This window comes from Zosterops lateralis (genome assembly GCF_965231275.1).
Source record: "Zosterops lateralis genome assembly, chromosome: 2".
In the NCBI taxonomy this organism is placed as follows: Eukaryota; Metazoa; Chordata; class Aves; order Passeriformes; family Zosteropidae; genus Zosterops; species Zosterops lateralis.
Genome location: NC_139763.1, coordinates 52393030 through 52409765, shown reverse-complemented (window position 1 = coordinate 52409765; position 16736 = coordinate 52393030). Strand labels below are relative to the sequence as shown.

The following is a 16736-nucleotide window of genomic DNA, read 5'->3' as shown; positions in this document are numbered from 1 at the left end:
GATACAGGTGTATACAACTATAGATCCCATAATAAAGTATGAATAATAAAGGTCTTTTATACAATTCTGAAGAAGTAATATGGGTCATGTTTTTTTTGCTAGGAACAGTTGTGGCCATAGTTAGTACTTTCCATCAACAGACAGTGTGATGTTAATTTCTTTGAGCAGATACAAATAATTTATGAAGACAAGTTTTCCAAAGGTATTATTTTTTCTAGAGCTCTACCTCCATTACTTTTAAAAACACAAGAAAAGACTTAGATCTAATACCTACTCCTACACAGAGAGCCTCTTTTGGTTCACAGAATCACAAACCTACCTCACCCTTCTCTCCCAGCCACATCTTTTCTAAACAAGTAATTTGAATTTCATGTTGCCCAAGTAACTAAAAGGCAGACTAGTGTTTTGTTGTTTCCACATTAAACACCACAATTAATACAAGCGCATGTAACTGAGATGCAACTGCTGCAAAGTTTACTGAAAAATAGAGGCCACTTAAAGAAAGCTATTTTAGTCTGCATACATAATTCTGGAATATGTGGAATCCTTTTTTTATATCAGTATCACATTAGCACCCCACTTTAATACGCAACCACCCTTGTTCTCATCTGTGCGCTGAAACAGACTAACTGCCCAATGCAAAGCATGAAGAAATAGTCACATGCAGAACAGGAAGGAATGAGGCTGTAAAACAGATAGATTGCACAGCAGCAAGCTCATGGAACATCTATTAAGGATGCATGGGATGTCAAAATGTATGTAACATAACCTTGGTGCTTTTAGGTATTTTGTACGAAAGCAATTTTATGGCACCAAGCAGTGCCATTCAGCTCCACAACAAGAGTCAAGGCAACATAAACTAAACCAGAAGCCATGCCCTATATGAACTGAAGTCACACATAATCCTTCCAGCACTCCCAAATATACATAGATCTTAATGAAGTTCCCAGGGCTTAGCATGAGCAGCATAACTATAAAACTGAAAATAAAATCAACTCATGTTAATTTTGTGGAAGACTCCAAGCTGAATCACGTAAATGGGGTCTAACCCAGTAGTTTGCTATGAAGCAATACTTAAGTAAAAGGCTTTTGTCCTTTTCGAGAAAGAAAACTACCAGCATTTTAGATTATGAGGGAACTCTGCTTCTGTGGCAAGTGCTAATGCTAGCCCAGGTAGGTTGTTTTTCAATTCAAAGTTTAAACTAGTTCCCCTAACTAATTGTAAACTTCCATCTTGACTACATCTTCATAGATGCATTTAAGTACTGCAGTGACAAGCCATTCTTCCCCATCCCCTCTCAGTGGTAACAAAATTTCAGACAGGTACTTCAAAATGATTATTCTACCCTCCAAGGAAAAACTCAATTAGCCTTAGGGCCAGGTGGTTTGAATTTGGCACCACTCTGTGTCTTTGCCAGTAGAGAGTCCTCAGAAAAAACAGCATGTCATGACAGACTGTGTCCTGGATGCACCCCACTACAGAAATCCCAGACCATATGGAAGCAGCACGCTTTCCCAGAGAGAACTTAACACCATGGTTTATCATCAAAAAGTAAGCAAGAGAAAAGAGAATGGCTAAATCAAACCACAGAGCAGTCTTAACCAATGACTTCGGGATCAAGTGACTGCCTTGGAGTCAGAAGCAATGAGCTGTGCAAAATATCTGAAGTGTAAAATTTTCTTGCTTCAAAGTGTGATTTTCTCAAGACAGAGGAAATGAAAAATGTTACTTCCTGGTTGCTTTTACTCTTCCCCATCCATCTCCCTCCCTCTCCCCATTTCCCCCAGATTTCTACTGACAATGTTTCTTGTCAATATCAACACAAGTTACTTATAGGAATTGCCTGGAACGGTGTTTAAGATGTTGGTTACCTCATCCTCAAGGTGAACCCAGACTGGAGTAATTTCAGAATGGGCTACTAGTATAAGACAAGGAACACAGTCTACAATATGCACATAAAATTAATTGATTTGCTTATCACAGAAGAGCAACTGATCATTCCTTGTATATTCATTAAATAATAATAAGAGACACAAACCAATTTTTTTTGCAGGAACTCAGCTCTGAGAAGTCTCCCAGGATGATGGATGTATTTAAATGATCTTTATGAATACATTTGTGAAATCAGAACCTGAAAATGCAGTTTTTAAAGCCCATCTAATACTATCCCTAATGCTATGCTACTTTAGTAGAAAAAGAGGCAAAACCTGAGTATATCCTGAATATATTTATTGAATATCTGGCCTGGTAAAATACATTTGGCTATAAAGTTAATTTTAGCTGGAAAATCTAAGGAGTCAATGGTTTTGCAAGAATATTAAAAAACATAGAGGAAAACCTTATAAAATAAGGATTCTTCTATGCACTGAATGTTTAGGATCAAGCTCTGGAATTATTGCCCATTTGGAACTGGAATAAAACTGATATTTGTACATTTTAATAGTACAATTAGCCTTTCAGTATTTTAGCATTGGGAACCAGATTGCATTGGATGGCACAGTTACTGCAGCAAAAGTGACTGTAATTGTCATAACAAATTTGATGACAAGGTTGAAAATGGAACTGATCTTTGAGTCAGTGTACTACTTTTATGATGCTTCCAGTATTTCCAGTGAAGCCAACGAGTCTGATCTGGCCACAGTATTTTATGTCCAATTCAGCAATGTGCAAAGATAGTGTTCTCTCTCCAATGGCTAAGAGTGTATATCTTTGAGTCAGAGTCTAAAGCTAAAAACGAAAGCAAATTATTACTGCTTTTTACTTTATGTTTGTATTCAATATAGCTTGATTACTTGAAAGGAGTTGTAGCCAGCATATTGCAGTATGAAACAATATCATGAAAAATACATGTCTTTTAATGCAATGGTTGCACCGACAGTTTGTCACAGGCAAAATCTGCAGAATCAACACATAGACAAAATAAACAAGTCAAAACTTGAATTATCTAATACAGCATTGTATATTTTCAACAATCCATATTCTAATTTCATGCACATAAAGCAGCACTGTAAATTTTTTGGTCCTGCCTTCATAACACTTTGTTTCCAAGGCCAGCTGTAGCACGTTGTGATCCATCCTTTCTAACATCCATGACAAAACACACTATTATGCTATTGCTGCTTTTCCTAAGCTATTAGAGGCTGCATCACTTTTAAAAAATAAGGCTGACAAGAATATAATAGAAAAAATGTTTTTACCATTACTGGTACACACTTTGTGTTTCTCAACTAGAAAAAACAAAATGACATCACATTATCATTATATATGCTGCTGTCTCCCAGGATGTCCTTCAGGTGTTACGGAACCCTACAATGAGCAAAAGCAAAATATTTCTTTTTAAAGCTAGCAGTATTCTGTAGAATCTATTTTCCTCTTTACAAGCCAGCTGGCAGTTCACTGGAAGAATACTTATTATAGATATATGCTGACAGCGAATTTTAGCTTAGATAGAATGTGATGCTGGCTAAGTAGTCCTTCCAAATGTGTTAATTTTAGTTTCACTTCCTTTATACTTCCTTTTCATAGCTGATTTTTTTTTTTCCATAGGAACTTGCGATACTAATAAAGATGAGTCAAATTCCACATCAAATCCAACGGGAAGGCCAAATTCTTGAATGATACAAAGGCTAAATTGTTTTATTTTATTCTTAATCATATCACTTTAAAATTAACCACTGTGAGAAAACAATATTCTTGGAATTACAGTAGATTTAACATAGCAATTGCTTGCTTTTCTACTTTACAATATGAACTTTATATGAGTATTACAGACATATTAAAAATCGGTTTATCTTAAAATAAAGTATTATAAATATTTCCTATTTCTCAAGGACACAAAAATGCCTCTGTTTTAATATTACTACCAAAGAGGTAAAGGACAAAATCTAACTCTTTGGCCATTTTGAAATTAAACCATCAGACCTTCAGCTAGTTAAAGTTAATATAGCTTTATTGATGGAAAGATTATCTTTTCTTTTTTTCTTTTTCTTCAACTGACAAAATAGAGCAATTAAGTTGGAGTGATATTTTAGGAAGATGATTGCCTTCTTAACTCTTAACGCTGCACAAAGGGCTGCCTGCCTGATGAAATCTCACAGTACAGTTTTATTTACATTTTAAGTCTAAGTGCTTTTTTGCCTCTTGAATATTTTAAGTGAATGTTGAACTCTCATTCTCCTTAACAGGATTTCTGACCCTTCAGTTATCTTAGGATTATAAAAGAGAGACTTTCCTATACTACATCGAAATGCCGTCACTCAGTAATATACCATTTCTGATCTAATGCAGAATAATTAAGGTAAGTCAGTATATTAAATTTTTCTCATATGATGTTTCAGGTAAGGTACATTTACACAACATTTAGGCTATCAAGTATTAGTTTGCTAAATCCCATTAAATATTTCTTCAGCTGTACAAGATTTGAAACTAACTATAATTAGCTGATAATAGTTGTAAATTGCTGTATCTTGCATCGCCTCTCTTTGCCACTTTTTAATGCTTAGGACTCTGATCCATCACCAAAGAAAATATAAAAGCAGAAGTTAATAACATAACTGAACTTCTACTGTGCCTTTCATCCAAGATCCAGAATACTTTACAAATATTAATTAAGTTTCACAACACCTTTGTGTGACACCAAAGCATCGGTGCTGCCATCAAGAAATCAGTAGATATTATTTCTTTCGTTATGCATAAAAACTTGTTTTCGGCTTAAGGCATTGGCTAAAAATGCCCTGAAGTATGCAAAATAAGGTATTCCTTTGCCATTCAAAGGCAAAACATCAGATGTAAAGCACATAAGCCATCCCAACAAATGGTGCCATTTTAATTCTGAAATCAATATTATCCACGCAAGAATTTGCTGAAAAATGTAAATAGGCTAAACAGTGGCTCCTTAGCATATAATTCTTTTAACTATGTCAAATGCTACATCAATTCTTTGCAATTAGACAATCTTGGACTATAATTATAACCCTTGTTATAAAATGGATTTATTGTATGGGAAAAAAACTTCATGCACTACAAACAACAACCACCAAAGAAATTGCTTTCTCACCTCCAGAAACTGAATTCAGCTTTCCTGGAATATGACTGAGCTTACTAAATTTGCTTGTTGTAGTCTATACTGGGGTACTCTAATTATTATTTATAATGGGATGAACTCTACTATAGGTATTTCTTTCCACTCCCTCTAGTGAAGGCCAAGGGTGGCAAGACATAGATGTCTACACTGAAAACTTCTATCCTACATCAATAATAATTCCAGCCCATGTCTTGTTTGCAAGCATAACTACATTTAAAAGGCAAAACATTAACTAGCTGTCCATTGCAGATCAGTAATGATAGTAATAAAGTTACAGTAATATAATGTAACTGTATGAGTAATATGATACTATTTTCTTTTCTAGAGTTCTGTGATACATCCATCTATCTCTTTTTCTTGGTACTTCATCAATCTCTTTTTTATCTCTCAATTTACAGCTGCTTTTGTTCTTATTTCAGAGTTTTCAGAATGCTTCTCTGACTCGTTTCATGCCTTGTGCCTTGTGTGGTAGCATTCAAATGAAATAAATGCTGCAAAGCTTCAGTATTAATGCAGAATTCAAGTTGTATTTTCTACATTTGAGAGTCCTGCTTTATGCAACTTTCCAAAATGTTCAGAATTATATGAAACAGAAAAGGAATTGTCAAGCTTGGATATTTTTCCAGAACTGATGCAAAATTACCCATTTCTAACATCAGTAGTAACAAGAAGTGACTGAAATGCAGCTGTTCGTGGTGTGATTACTGTCACAAGTGATGCTGGAATTCTGAGGCAAGCAAAAAGGAAAATACACAACACATGAAATTCATCATATTAACTTCAGACACCTGCACTGTACATAGCTGCATTTGAGCTGGTTTAGTAGACTCCCTTTACAATCAATGAAGGAACTTGGAAGATGTGATTCATTTTCTTCAAAGGGAGAGATGTGTCTATTATTCTTCATTGACTTTAATAGGAGTCCAGCCAAATAGCTCAGATAAAGACATCTACCCCACAAATGTGTGAAGTGGAACATATCCCTCCCACTGATATTGTTTAGGTATTTTATAGATAATTACATTGCCTCAGCAGCTATTCCACACCTTCATAACACAGCAGTATCTATACTGCCATTATGGTATCAGCAAAGTCCCACTACATCTTATGAGTTGAAAAAATTATAGGATAATGTAGTAAAGAATATATGACTCTGTATACCATTTGATAGCTTAAACATCCTGTTTATTAAATTCTAAAGCACTCTTAAAGAGCACCTACTTTTCAGTCTCGGCAGGCCTGGCTTTCTCAGGTATTACATGTCTAAAATGAATGCAAACACATTAACGTGTTTATAAACTTGTTCAAGGATTTAAGCAAATGCAAGCATATTGAAAATGAGTAAAAATCCCATTGTGCTGTTTCCCACTGTGCAAATATAATTTCTCGTAAATTATAAACGCCAAATCATTTCCTTATTTCAAGTATATTTTCATTATTCCAATAATGTTGTACTCATCTATGAAGTGAACGAAACTCCTTTTCACCTGTCTTACTATGCACAATTTTACCATTCTGTATAGACACTATTTTAACCATACTTGCTCTTCTTTGTCCACAGACTCTATTTCCAGAAATATTAAGCAGCTGATAGATTACTTTGGGATTTTAGGTGGTCCTCATTTTAAGTAATGGCCTTCATCTTTTTCCCAAAACACCCAATCATTGTCCATTCATACCTGGGTTTTTTACAGAAATAGCTTTTAACTTCTTCTAATCTTATGATTTTTTATATTTTTTTTTTCACTGCATATTCTCATTCTGCATGTCTGGCAACTTTGGATACTGTCTCAAAGTTGCTGATCACCGCAGCTGGGACTGTCCTTTGTAACTTACATTCATCAGTCTCACTCCAAGTTCAATCATCAAGCACCAGGCAGTAACTCACAAACTGTTTTCTTTTTTCCTCAACTGTTAGTCTTGTAGACTAAAAACTAATCCCCTATCATGTAGAAACTCCTGCAGTACTTTAAATTCCAACCTATGATACTAGTCTCTTTATCTATGCATAATATCTGTTCTATAAAATCTCTGAGGTTTACAGGTTTACAGTAAAAAAAAAATAAAATAGCAAAATGTTTACTTTGTCAGCCCTATTTGTAAAATATTTGTAAAAAACGCCCAAAATTATCATCAATTTAGATAAAATTGAAATAACTTCAAAGCCCTTGAAAAGTTTTGGTAGAGGGAGTAGGACTTCTCCAAATTTAAATGCTGCTGTAGTCAAAATGACACAGAGTGTGCAATAATGTGTTTGTTTTTCAGATACTGTAGGACTGAAGAGATTTTTTTTTGTATACTTCAATTATAAAAACATTTAAAACATACAAACTTGTGCAATTTTTATTTTAATGAAGATGAGAAGTTCATTAACGAAGATAAATATTTCATTAGATGTTAAATAAAACAAAGAGATTTTTTGGCTTCTCTCAGCACAAAATTCCTTTGAAAGATTAATTAATACATGCAAATTATGCAAATTAGACCCATGCAAATATTTTATGAAGACAATTAAGGGAACCATTAATTACTGCTTTTTTTGCTTCAGTGAGATTCATTCATTTAATTTTAATTTCACTTTAACTGTTTTGATGTATAATCTTGCAGCTAAGAACTTTATCTTTCCTAGTGGGTCACTTAAACTTATAAATTTCATCAAGTGAGCAGCAACAGAAATCTGCAAAGATATTCTCTGGGCTATGTTTAGTATCAAGAGAAATTTTTGACACAATGCACTCCTAGAAACTGCAAAACTGGAAGGGAATGTGAGCTCATTCTTGGACAAGGTTCAACTGCTGGAAAAGCAATTAATTTGCTTTGGCTGTGCTAATATAGGGGAATTAGAAAGTGTGACACAAGACAAATAGAAATAATTAGTTCTCCAAAATGATGTTCTCATTAATATGGTTTGAACAGTAGAAATAAAAAACATTATTGTGGCATGTCTGCATTCTGTCCCTAGCCACAGGAGGTAGGAATATGCAAGATACAGCATTTTTTTCACCTTTGTAGTTTGTATGCTGGTGTCATTTATTTTCATTTTTAATTGTAGGTTTTAAGAAAGGCAAATTGTGGACCTGATTCTGTTATCTAAAACCTAGTGTACTTGCATAAAGCATGAGGAATCCTTACACTTCTTCCTGCGAAAAGATAAAGCTATAAACATAACTGACTAGGCTTTTCACAACAGTACACTCAAGTTCCTAAATTGAAACTTTTATTTCAATATCTTTCATTTAAATCATATTTTATTACATGCAATACCCAAGGTATAATATGTTTTTTCTGCAGCTTAAGCTCCTGTAGTAAAAAGATTGCTCTAGCAAAAGAGTTATGATATCCGCTCCAAATCTGATAACATAATTTTTTTCCGTAGCATGAATATACATACATGCATTTTACAAAGTACATAGAGGTGGATTTTCATTTGCACTTCTTAACACTTACACCACTACAAAGCCAGTTTTCCACAAGCAGTGAAAATCACTAGCTGGCACTCTTTACAAAAACAGGCTGCTAGAAGCCTGTAAGAACATCTGCTCACTTACACTCTGTATTTCTTAGCTTGTTGCAGGATTAAAGGTAATGGAAGACTATGTGGCCCCTTTAAAATATTAACTTCTCCCTCCCCTGCAGGTTTACCAAGTTCCGACTGAAGGCACCTCCCTTAGAAAGTTTTGCTGTCTACACACCTTTATCTAGAATCAGATATTAAAGTGCAATGACTTGATATCAATTATTTCTTATTTGAGTTAGGTGACATATCTATAGCATTTGATCAAAATAGAGATTTTTCTCTTTAAACACAAGGAGGGAAAATGTGGCCATGTGTTAACATTTTTTGAAAGCTGATTATCACAATTAACAAAATCCTTAAATGCACCTACCACAGAGATTTAGCAAAATTACCCTATAAAATTCCTAGAACTCACACTGTAATAATTCATTAAAAAATCCTGATGTCTCTAGGGACATTACTCATAAAAAGTTAAAATCTATTAAATCTTCCTAAAGCTACCTATTGCTTAACAACATGGATATAATATGTCCATGTTCCTAATTTGCTAAGAATGTGTCAAATACATGGATGAATGAACACAATTCTTGCAAAATGCTGGGAAGTTGTCTTCTTCCTTGACCATCAATTCTGTTGCTAGTCAGCTGATTTTTTGAAACTTCTATTAAATGTGTCTGTGTTAATGACTTCTATACAAATGAATATTAGAACTAACACCTCATACTATATCTGGTATATTCTAGACTAGCATTTTCTAAACAGCTTTTGGCATTCGAATACTGTTCTCCTTTCACTGGGATCTTATTCTCCCTCCACATTGCTAACTTCTTTCTCAGTTTGACACTTTTTGCTTCCTTCTCAACTTTCTGTTTTAATTTCTGAGGGCTACAATCTTCCTGACATTGTCTCTGTCTCTGTACTTTGTATCTGAGTAGTCTAATCCATAAACTGAAATTCAATCACCATATCTATGTTGACAATTGACATGGCCCTTTGTACTCCAGGTCTGTTCCCTTCTGTCTGACATAAAACCTCAGTCTGCTTTTCTGATCCTCTGTGTGCATGTGTCGCTGCTCTGACAATCTTAGGTTGAGAAAACAGAGTTGTTAATCATTCACTCCTTCAGATTCCTCCTCATCTTCCCCACTACCACTACTCCTAGTCACTATGAACAACTCTTTTAATCTTCTCTGTCAGTAAAGTTCAAAATCAAGGTATTCTGCTTGTTTGTAACTTCTGACTCTTCATTACAACATACTGTCTAAATTTATTCTCATAAAAAGTCTCTGCCCCTCATTCTCCTATCCCTCTTTCTAGCTATAAATTCACATGATGTTTCTCCTCATATCTCACCTACTAAAGTTTCTGTCTCAGTTGTATAAACAAATTTGTACGGCAAAAATATTTTCCTACTCTGCTTCTTTGAATTGTCACTCTCTTCTAATTCCTTCCCTGGCTCTTCCCTTTTAACAAGTAGAAACACAGTACTTGAAAGGTTTTGCCTTACCCTTCACCTTGTGCATTACTCCTTATCAAAATGCCCCATATTGGAGTGATGCTTCCAAATAAGCAGCCCCATATAGTGCTGTCCACAGTTAAGAACTTCGTGAATGCTTACAAGATGAACTCACTACAACCCTTCAGCTCTGAAGCCTGGATTTGCAGATGAGTCTGACAGAAACACCTGAGATGATGAATGCTGCCTGAATCCATAATGTGATGAGAATACAGGTTCATGGACATATATAACTTCCCATATAAATCAAAGGCATTTGCCAGCACACTCACTAACATCTCATAGTCATCATCTCCCCTCAATATTTGTGCAAACTTTTAAGAGAAATAACATAATTTGGTTACATTCCTTCAATAACTTTAGTTTACCTGTTCATATGGGACAGTAATTTCCATACTATTGTATAGAGACTATAGAAAGGGATGATCACAACAAAAGATTTAATGACTACTGTTGCCTCACTGCTGGCAAGAGATCAGTTTACCTCTTAGAGGAAACATATTAAAACACTTTTTCACATAAAATACTGCTGTTGCCCTAACATACTTGTGGACAGAATTACATTTGATCTCTCAGGTCTAATTAAATGTTACATCTTCTTTTTTTTTTTTTTTTACTAAAACATTAGAAGGACAGGGTAGTAATGCACACACGCTTTCAGCTCCTGAAGCACAAAAAGCTCATATTGGTTTATCTTCACTTCTGTGAGTAAAAGTTTAGCAGGTATTGAGTTTGTGTGTATACAAGAAAGCTGAACAAAAAAAGTTCATTGTAACTTTGAGTTAGGAAGCAGGTAGCACCTACACTAATTAAATAATCCATTCTCCACTACTGTAGCTTCAAACCTTTGAAATATCTTTATGGAAGGTGTTTTAACCAAACTGGTTATATTTATGTAGAAGTACCAGAATTTAGAATTTATATCAGGTCTTTTTTTTTTTTTTTTTTTCAAAAGATGAAAACACAGGGTAACCTTGGTGTGTGAGTAGCACTCATAAAATCACGTAATAATCAAATAATGCTTGTCAGCATAGGGTGTTGTATTTTCAAAGCTTTGTCTAACAAAAAATAGACTTGAAAATGCTTAGACCAGGTGCACTTTGTCATTACCCTGATATTCACAGAGGTTAGCCATCAGTCTGAGCAAGTGCAGAGCAGGCACAGATGATGTGCTCCATGTATTCTGTTAGCATGGAGTTTTGGGACATAAATCCTGTCACTGATATTCAAGTTGGTAAATTCCATCTAGTTTTCCATATGTCTGTACAATGAGAAAGCATGACAGAATATATAAAAGGGAGGGCAAAACATGAAGGGCAGAATAAAATCTTTAGCTCTTGCAAGATTTAGGCTCAGTCTCTGATATACCACACATTTCTGATATATCCATGATCAAGCTCCTTAGCCCCTCTATATATAAAGATAATTGCTTTGTTCTGCATCAGAGGAGTATTTCCTGATGTGAAGACTAAACCCATTAAAGACTGCAAAGTTGTTCAGATATTACAATGAAAAAATTTCTAGTAGATTTCCAGTTACTCCTGGCATAGCTCAAAACAATTTATCTGAGACAGCCACAAGGCTGCAAATTGGAATCAGTACCACAAATAAAAAAATAAGTATCTATTTACTAAAATTCATATTAATGCAGAAACATTATAATAGATTAAGTTTCCTCTGAAAATAAATAATCAAAATTTAACAAAGTAATTTTGGACTAGCTAATTTTTGTAGATTTAAAAAATTAGTGTTTTCTCATGAATAATCTGTCCTTAAACAGTTCCTCAGAACTATTATGCACAAACACGCTTTCCTTCAGCTTGATGCCTAATTTTGCTTTGTTTCAATATACTTATTTACAATAGCAGTTGAAAAGCATTATACACCCTTAATAAATACATTCTGTTGAATTAATTTTGCTTTGTTTCAATATACTTATTTACAATAGCAGTTGAAAAGAATTACACACCCTTAATAAATACATTCTGTTGAATGTCTGCTAAAGACCAACTTTGCTTCTTTAGCTATTTTTAAAATATGTTTACTCTTGCAAGCTTCACGGCCAAAATGAATTGTTTGTTTCAACTCAAAAAGAAAAAGGAGACAGCTATGAAAAGATTTTAATACTGAATGTACAGATGGAAGTCAAAGATGTTCCAAAGAATGGAGAAAGTACTAGAATATGCTAAAAACACATTAGCAAAGTTCAGGGCTGCCATATCTGGGACCACTTATCTATTTGGCCAAAGAGCTGATTTTGAATCACAAATGGTAAATATTATAAGATCCTTTTGAAAGTCAGTCAGTCTGGGATTCTTTAATAATAATTAAAAAAAAACCTACAACTTTTTCTCCCAATTTGGCTATGTTAAAATGCTATGTTAAATACAAGCTAGTCCACAAATAACAGGAGAGCAAGATCTAGAGAAATTATCTCATGAATGTTGGTGTGCAAAAATGATAGGAGTGGCATAGGCCTTCCCTTTAGAATTAAAACAGTGATAAATTTATTTTTATTCAATATATACAATAAACTATGAATTTCCATTTAAGATAACCCAAGTGTAGAATGTCATATCTTCAAAGGCATTCTAAATTAACAAAAGGGGTTGGTTCAACATCTACTATGATTTGAGTCAGACATCCTGCAAGGCTGCTTCCAGCTGTTGCTCCAGAAAGGCCTGGATCTTCTGGAGGCATGATGCAGATGTCTCAGATGCACTCCAGCACCTCAAGCAGCCCAAGTCATTTACTTGTGGACAACCAAATAACTTTTAAATAGTGTGAGAATTAATGTGAGGATAGGAATATCTTAACTTCTCTCTGAAAACCTCATTTCAGAGTTTCAAACATGCAGGGAAAAGACAGAAAATTGATTATGACCTTCCTCAGTAGATTAGCTCACAAGGCTTGCTTAGAAAATTTATCTTCTTTGATGCAGAAGGCAGCTGATAGTCAAAAAAAGGCCACTGAATAGGATGGCAACTATTCATATATAGTGGTTTAACTCTCATTGAATTTAAAATTCAAGACTTGAAATACAATCTGGATTGGATGCTTCTTTTTATCTACTCAAGCTGTAGCACCTTTCAGGGAAGACATATGGATCTCCCTGTCTGATAGAATTCCTCCTATGTGTGCCAAATGGATAAAGTAACTTGCTACTAGTTACTAGTAGCTAGTCTACATTACTAGTTCTACAAAGCACAGTACTTTTAGAAGAACTGAAAAATATTACTGTTATTTTGGTGTAAGAGTTGTCTCCTTCATTCTTCACACAAGTCACAGGGGAAGTGCATCTATTAAAAAATCTGAAATCATTAAGTATTTTGACATCTGTTGATGGTGAGGTCTTAAGGATTTAATAGAAGAATGCAACACTGATACTGAAAGATAAAATTTCTTTATAAGGATATAATACACAAACATCAGGAAATTTTAAATCTTTATAGAGCTTAAAAGATGAATGCCAAGAAACAATCTTCTTTATGACATATCTTAACATGATGTGATGTCACTTTCCAGCAGTTGTCTAAGATGTAGTAAATGTGGCAGAGGGAAAAAGAAATATAAGAAGGAGAAAAAGAGACAGCTCTCTATACATTGTATAGGCAAATACTGACAAACAGCTCACAGCCAGAAGGTCTAGCTTCTCAACCAGCCTCAGAACATTTAGAATTATAGTTCAGCTGTAAATGAACTAGAAATCTACTTTATTTATACCTATTTCATGGTAGGCTATAGAAATACCATTTCACTGAGACAATTTGTTTTAATCAAATTTTCATCCTGGTTTATAAAAAAAAAAGTCAAGCCTTTTAGTTCTTTCTCTAAAAGGGGAAAATGTTCTTTATTTTTTAGCTGATTAGACTAAGCTAGAAATATTTGTTCTACCTGCCTGATCAGGTTTCAGTTATCTTGGGAGGGAGAAGACAAAGTGAACAGAGAAACAAAAATATGGGAAACAAAATACCTAGGATGGTGCCTTGCAGTGGCCATCCTTCCCAGGTAGCAAGACAACTGGGGTGAAGTCTATTAGGTAAGAATACATTCATCCTATCCTCCTCTCTTTGAATAAGATGAACATGTAGGATGAATGAGAATGAAAGTCAAAACAATTCTATATAAAGTCTTAATAGCCTCTGGAGCACAGTGTGGGATTTTTAAAATATTCTTATTGTCCTGAATTTTCCCACTTGACTCTGTTCATGCTTAGTCATTAATTTTGCATACAGTTTCTTTAAAAGTGAACTAAAGCACCATGGTGGAAGAAAATCTGATTGATTAACCATTCATCTCAGCAGAAAAGTCAGGAACATATTTGATTTCCATCAGGTTCATATATATACTGTTATAAAATGAGATGTAAATTGCAATAGATAGCAATTTCAAATAAAATGTGAAAAAAATTATGTAAGAGTATAAGTGCTGAATGAGAGAGTTGAATAAGAGTACTTTGCAACATATATATAACTGTATATTCATTCTGTGCTCTTCCTTTGCTTTTTGGGTGATAGATAACAGTATTATGTACCTTGAAGTTTAAAGGTGTAGCTAACAATGACCTATGAACGCTATGAAACAATTGTCTATTTATAGGTTACTGCCTGCAATCAATAACACCTTCTGTTTAAGTTAATCAATGTTGTTTTTAATTGATTAGTTTGGGTTGAAAACCTGCCAAAGCACTGACTCCTGGTCAGCGGGATAGGGAACATACTTATCGCTGTTTGGTTTCCGTGCATTGTAAGATAATTTCAGTATTTATCTGTGGTCAATGAAATATGAAACAAAATAAATCTTTAACGTCTGTTTCCTCATCGAGTATTCCAGTATCAACAGTAAAATAGAGATGAACTAGTAAGATGTGTTTTAAACGTCTACTATAGAATCTAGGTTTAAAAGCTAAACTATATTGGATAGTCTGTTAAGCCAAAAAAATCAGTAGAACAAGTGTCTTGTGAGCTCTTAAAGCTAGTAAGGCTTAGGAGAAATAAAACAAAATATTTAAATTAGTGTGCATAGAGAGAGTAAAGCTCTTTCTAAAATGTATAAAAATTAAGAGAACCTATTTTCAGAGATATATCTTCTGCAACAGTAATGAAATTCAAGGTGGTGCACACAGATTAATGTTGTTATTTATTATTATGTATATAATTTCATTGAAGTGAATAGCACTGTTCACATGAATAATAAGTGCATGACCCTGACATTAATACAAGGTGTTACACAGTGAAGTCAAAAAGCAGCTGAAGTTTAAGGCACTAATCAGAAGGAAAATGAAGCATGTGTTACTGCAATAAGAACAGTGTTGAACCAGCAAATATTTCACGAAGACTGAACAAAAATAAAGTAGAATCAGGTGGACCATCCAAAGGGAGTTAGTAAGGCAGCTCCACTAAACAGCGCTGAAGGTTAAACACTAATATTCTAACAGTGTCTTACCCTTAAGACCATCACTAGGTCTGAAAATAAATTCTCTTTTGAGCATAAGAATGACAAAAGAGAAGAGAAATGCAGAAAATACACTACCCTTTAGCTTCTATAATTGAACAGTGCATGTGCATACATTTTCACCAACGCATCAATTTGTTTGACAAACTCTTGCATGCAGAGATGGATCAATAACAAAACAGATACTACTCCCCAGTGGGTCACTACAATGGCTTTGCTCCATTCCATTGTCTTCCCATGCATTTCTGTTAGCTCAAATCACAACTCTTAACTAGGGAGATGCTAGAATAACCCAAAGAACAGTCACATTACAGAGACAGTCTTGTCTTATGCCTGCAGTTAACCAAAACTGTAAAGACTGAAACTAGTTGTTTTACTGATCTTTAGAAATCCTAAAAAATGGAAAACCTAAGGAAGAAACCTGAGAATCAGACAGGTAAAAAGAAAAAAGGAAAATCTATCTGTCTGATTACTCACATTTTCATAAGACATGTTATTTCACATTGGCAGACCTTCAAAGTATTTCTTGACTCCTAAGCTGAATAAATTTTGATTGACAAATTAAATGGAAATGGTTAGTTTTTTTGTTTGGTTGCTGGTTTTTTTGTGGGGTGACTTTTGGTGGTTTTTTGTTTGTTTGTTTGTTTAATCTGGCCTAATGGAATAACAGGCTAAGTGGCCTAAAAATCACAGAAATGTTCAACTCCAAACAAGTCAGTCCACTGTTTTGTCATTGCTGCTTCACAGAACCTTTTTATGTTTCTATGGGTCTAGAATCGTCAGCTGTTTGTTTCCACAAACAGCCTAGCTAAGTAGCAGATGTTTCCTTGGGCAGTTATTCAACATATCTAGAAAAAAAATCCCTTTGCCTTCCAGGCTTCTGACAGCTTTGTTTCCAGCTCCTGACTTCTTTTCCCTGCTGAAATGTTCAACCTTTATAGCAGGCCTGCACAACAGGTGGGCCGTGGGTCTCTTGCAGTTTGAAAAACCATTTGTTTGGCCCTTCAGCTGCTGAGAAGCATCATGTACTGTTTGATTTGCCCAGCTGCCAAGAGGCAGCAACAAGATGTCCAGCAGAAAATGCACATCTCCTGGCTTGTCACTGATCCCTCAGAATGCATGTACCTCCTAGTCAGCCACCTGGTCAACCAGCAGCCACATGGCT

General features: G+C 34.6%; 1 protein-coding gene across 5 annotated transcripts in view; it reads right to left on the bottom strand.

The window, feature by feature from the left end:
• DACH1 (dachshund family transcription factor 1) overlaps nt 1-16736 on the bottom strand; it is a 355781-nt gene that overhangs the window by 11957 nt on the left and 327088 nt on the right. The window lies entirely within an intron of this gene.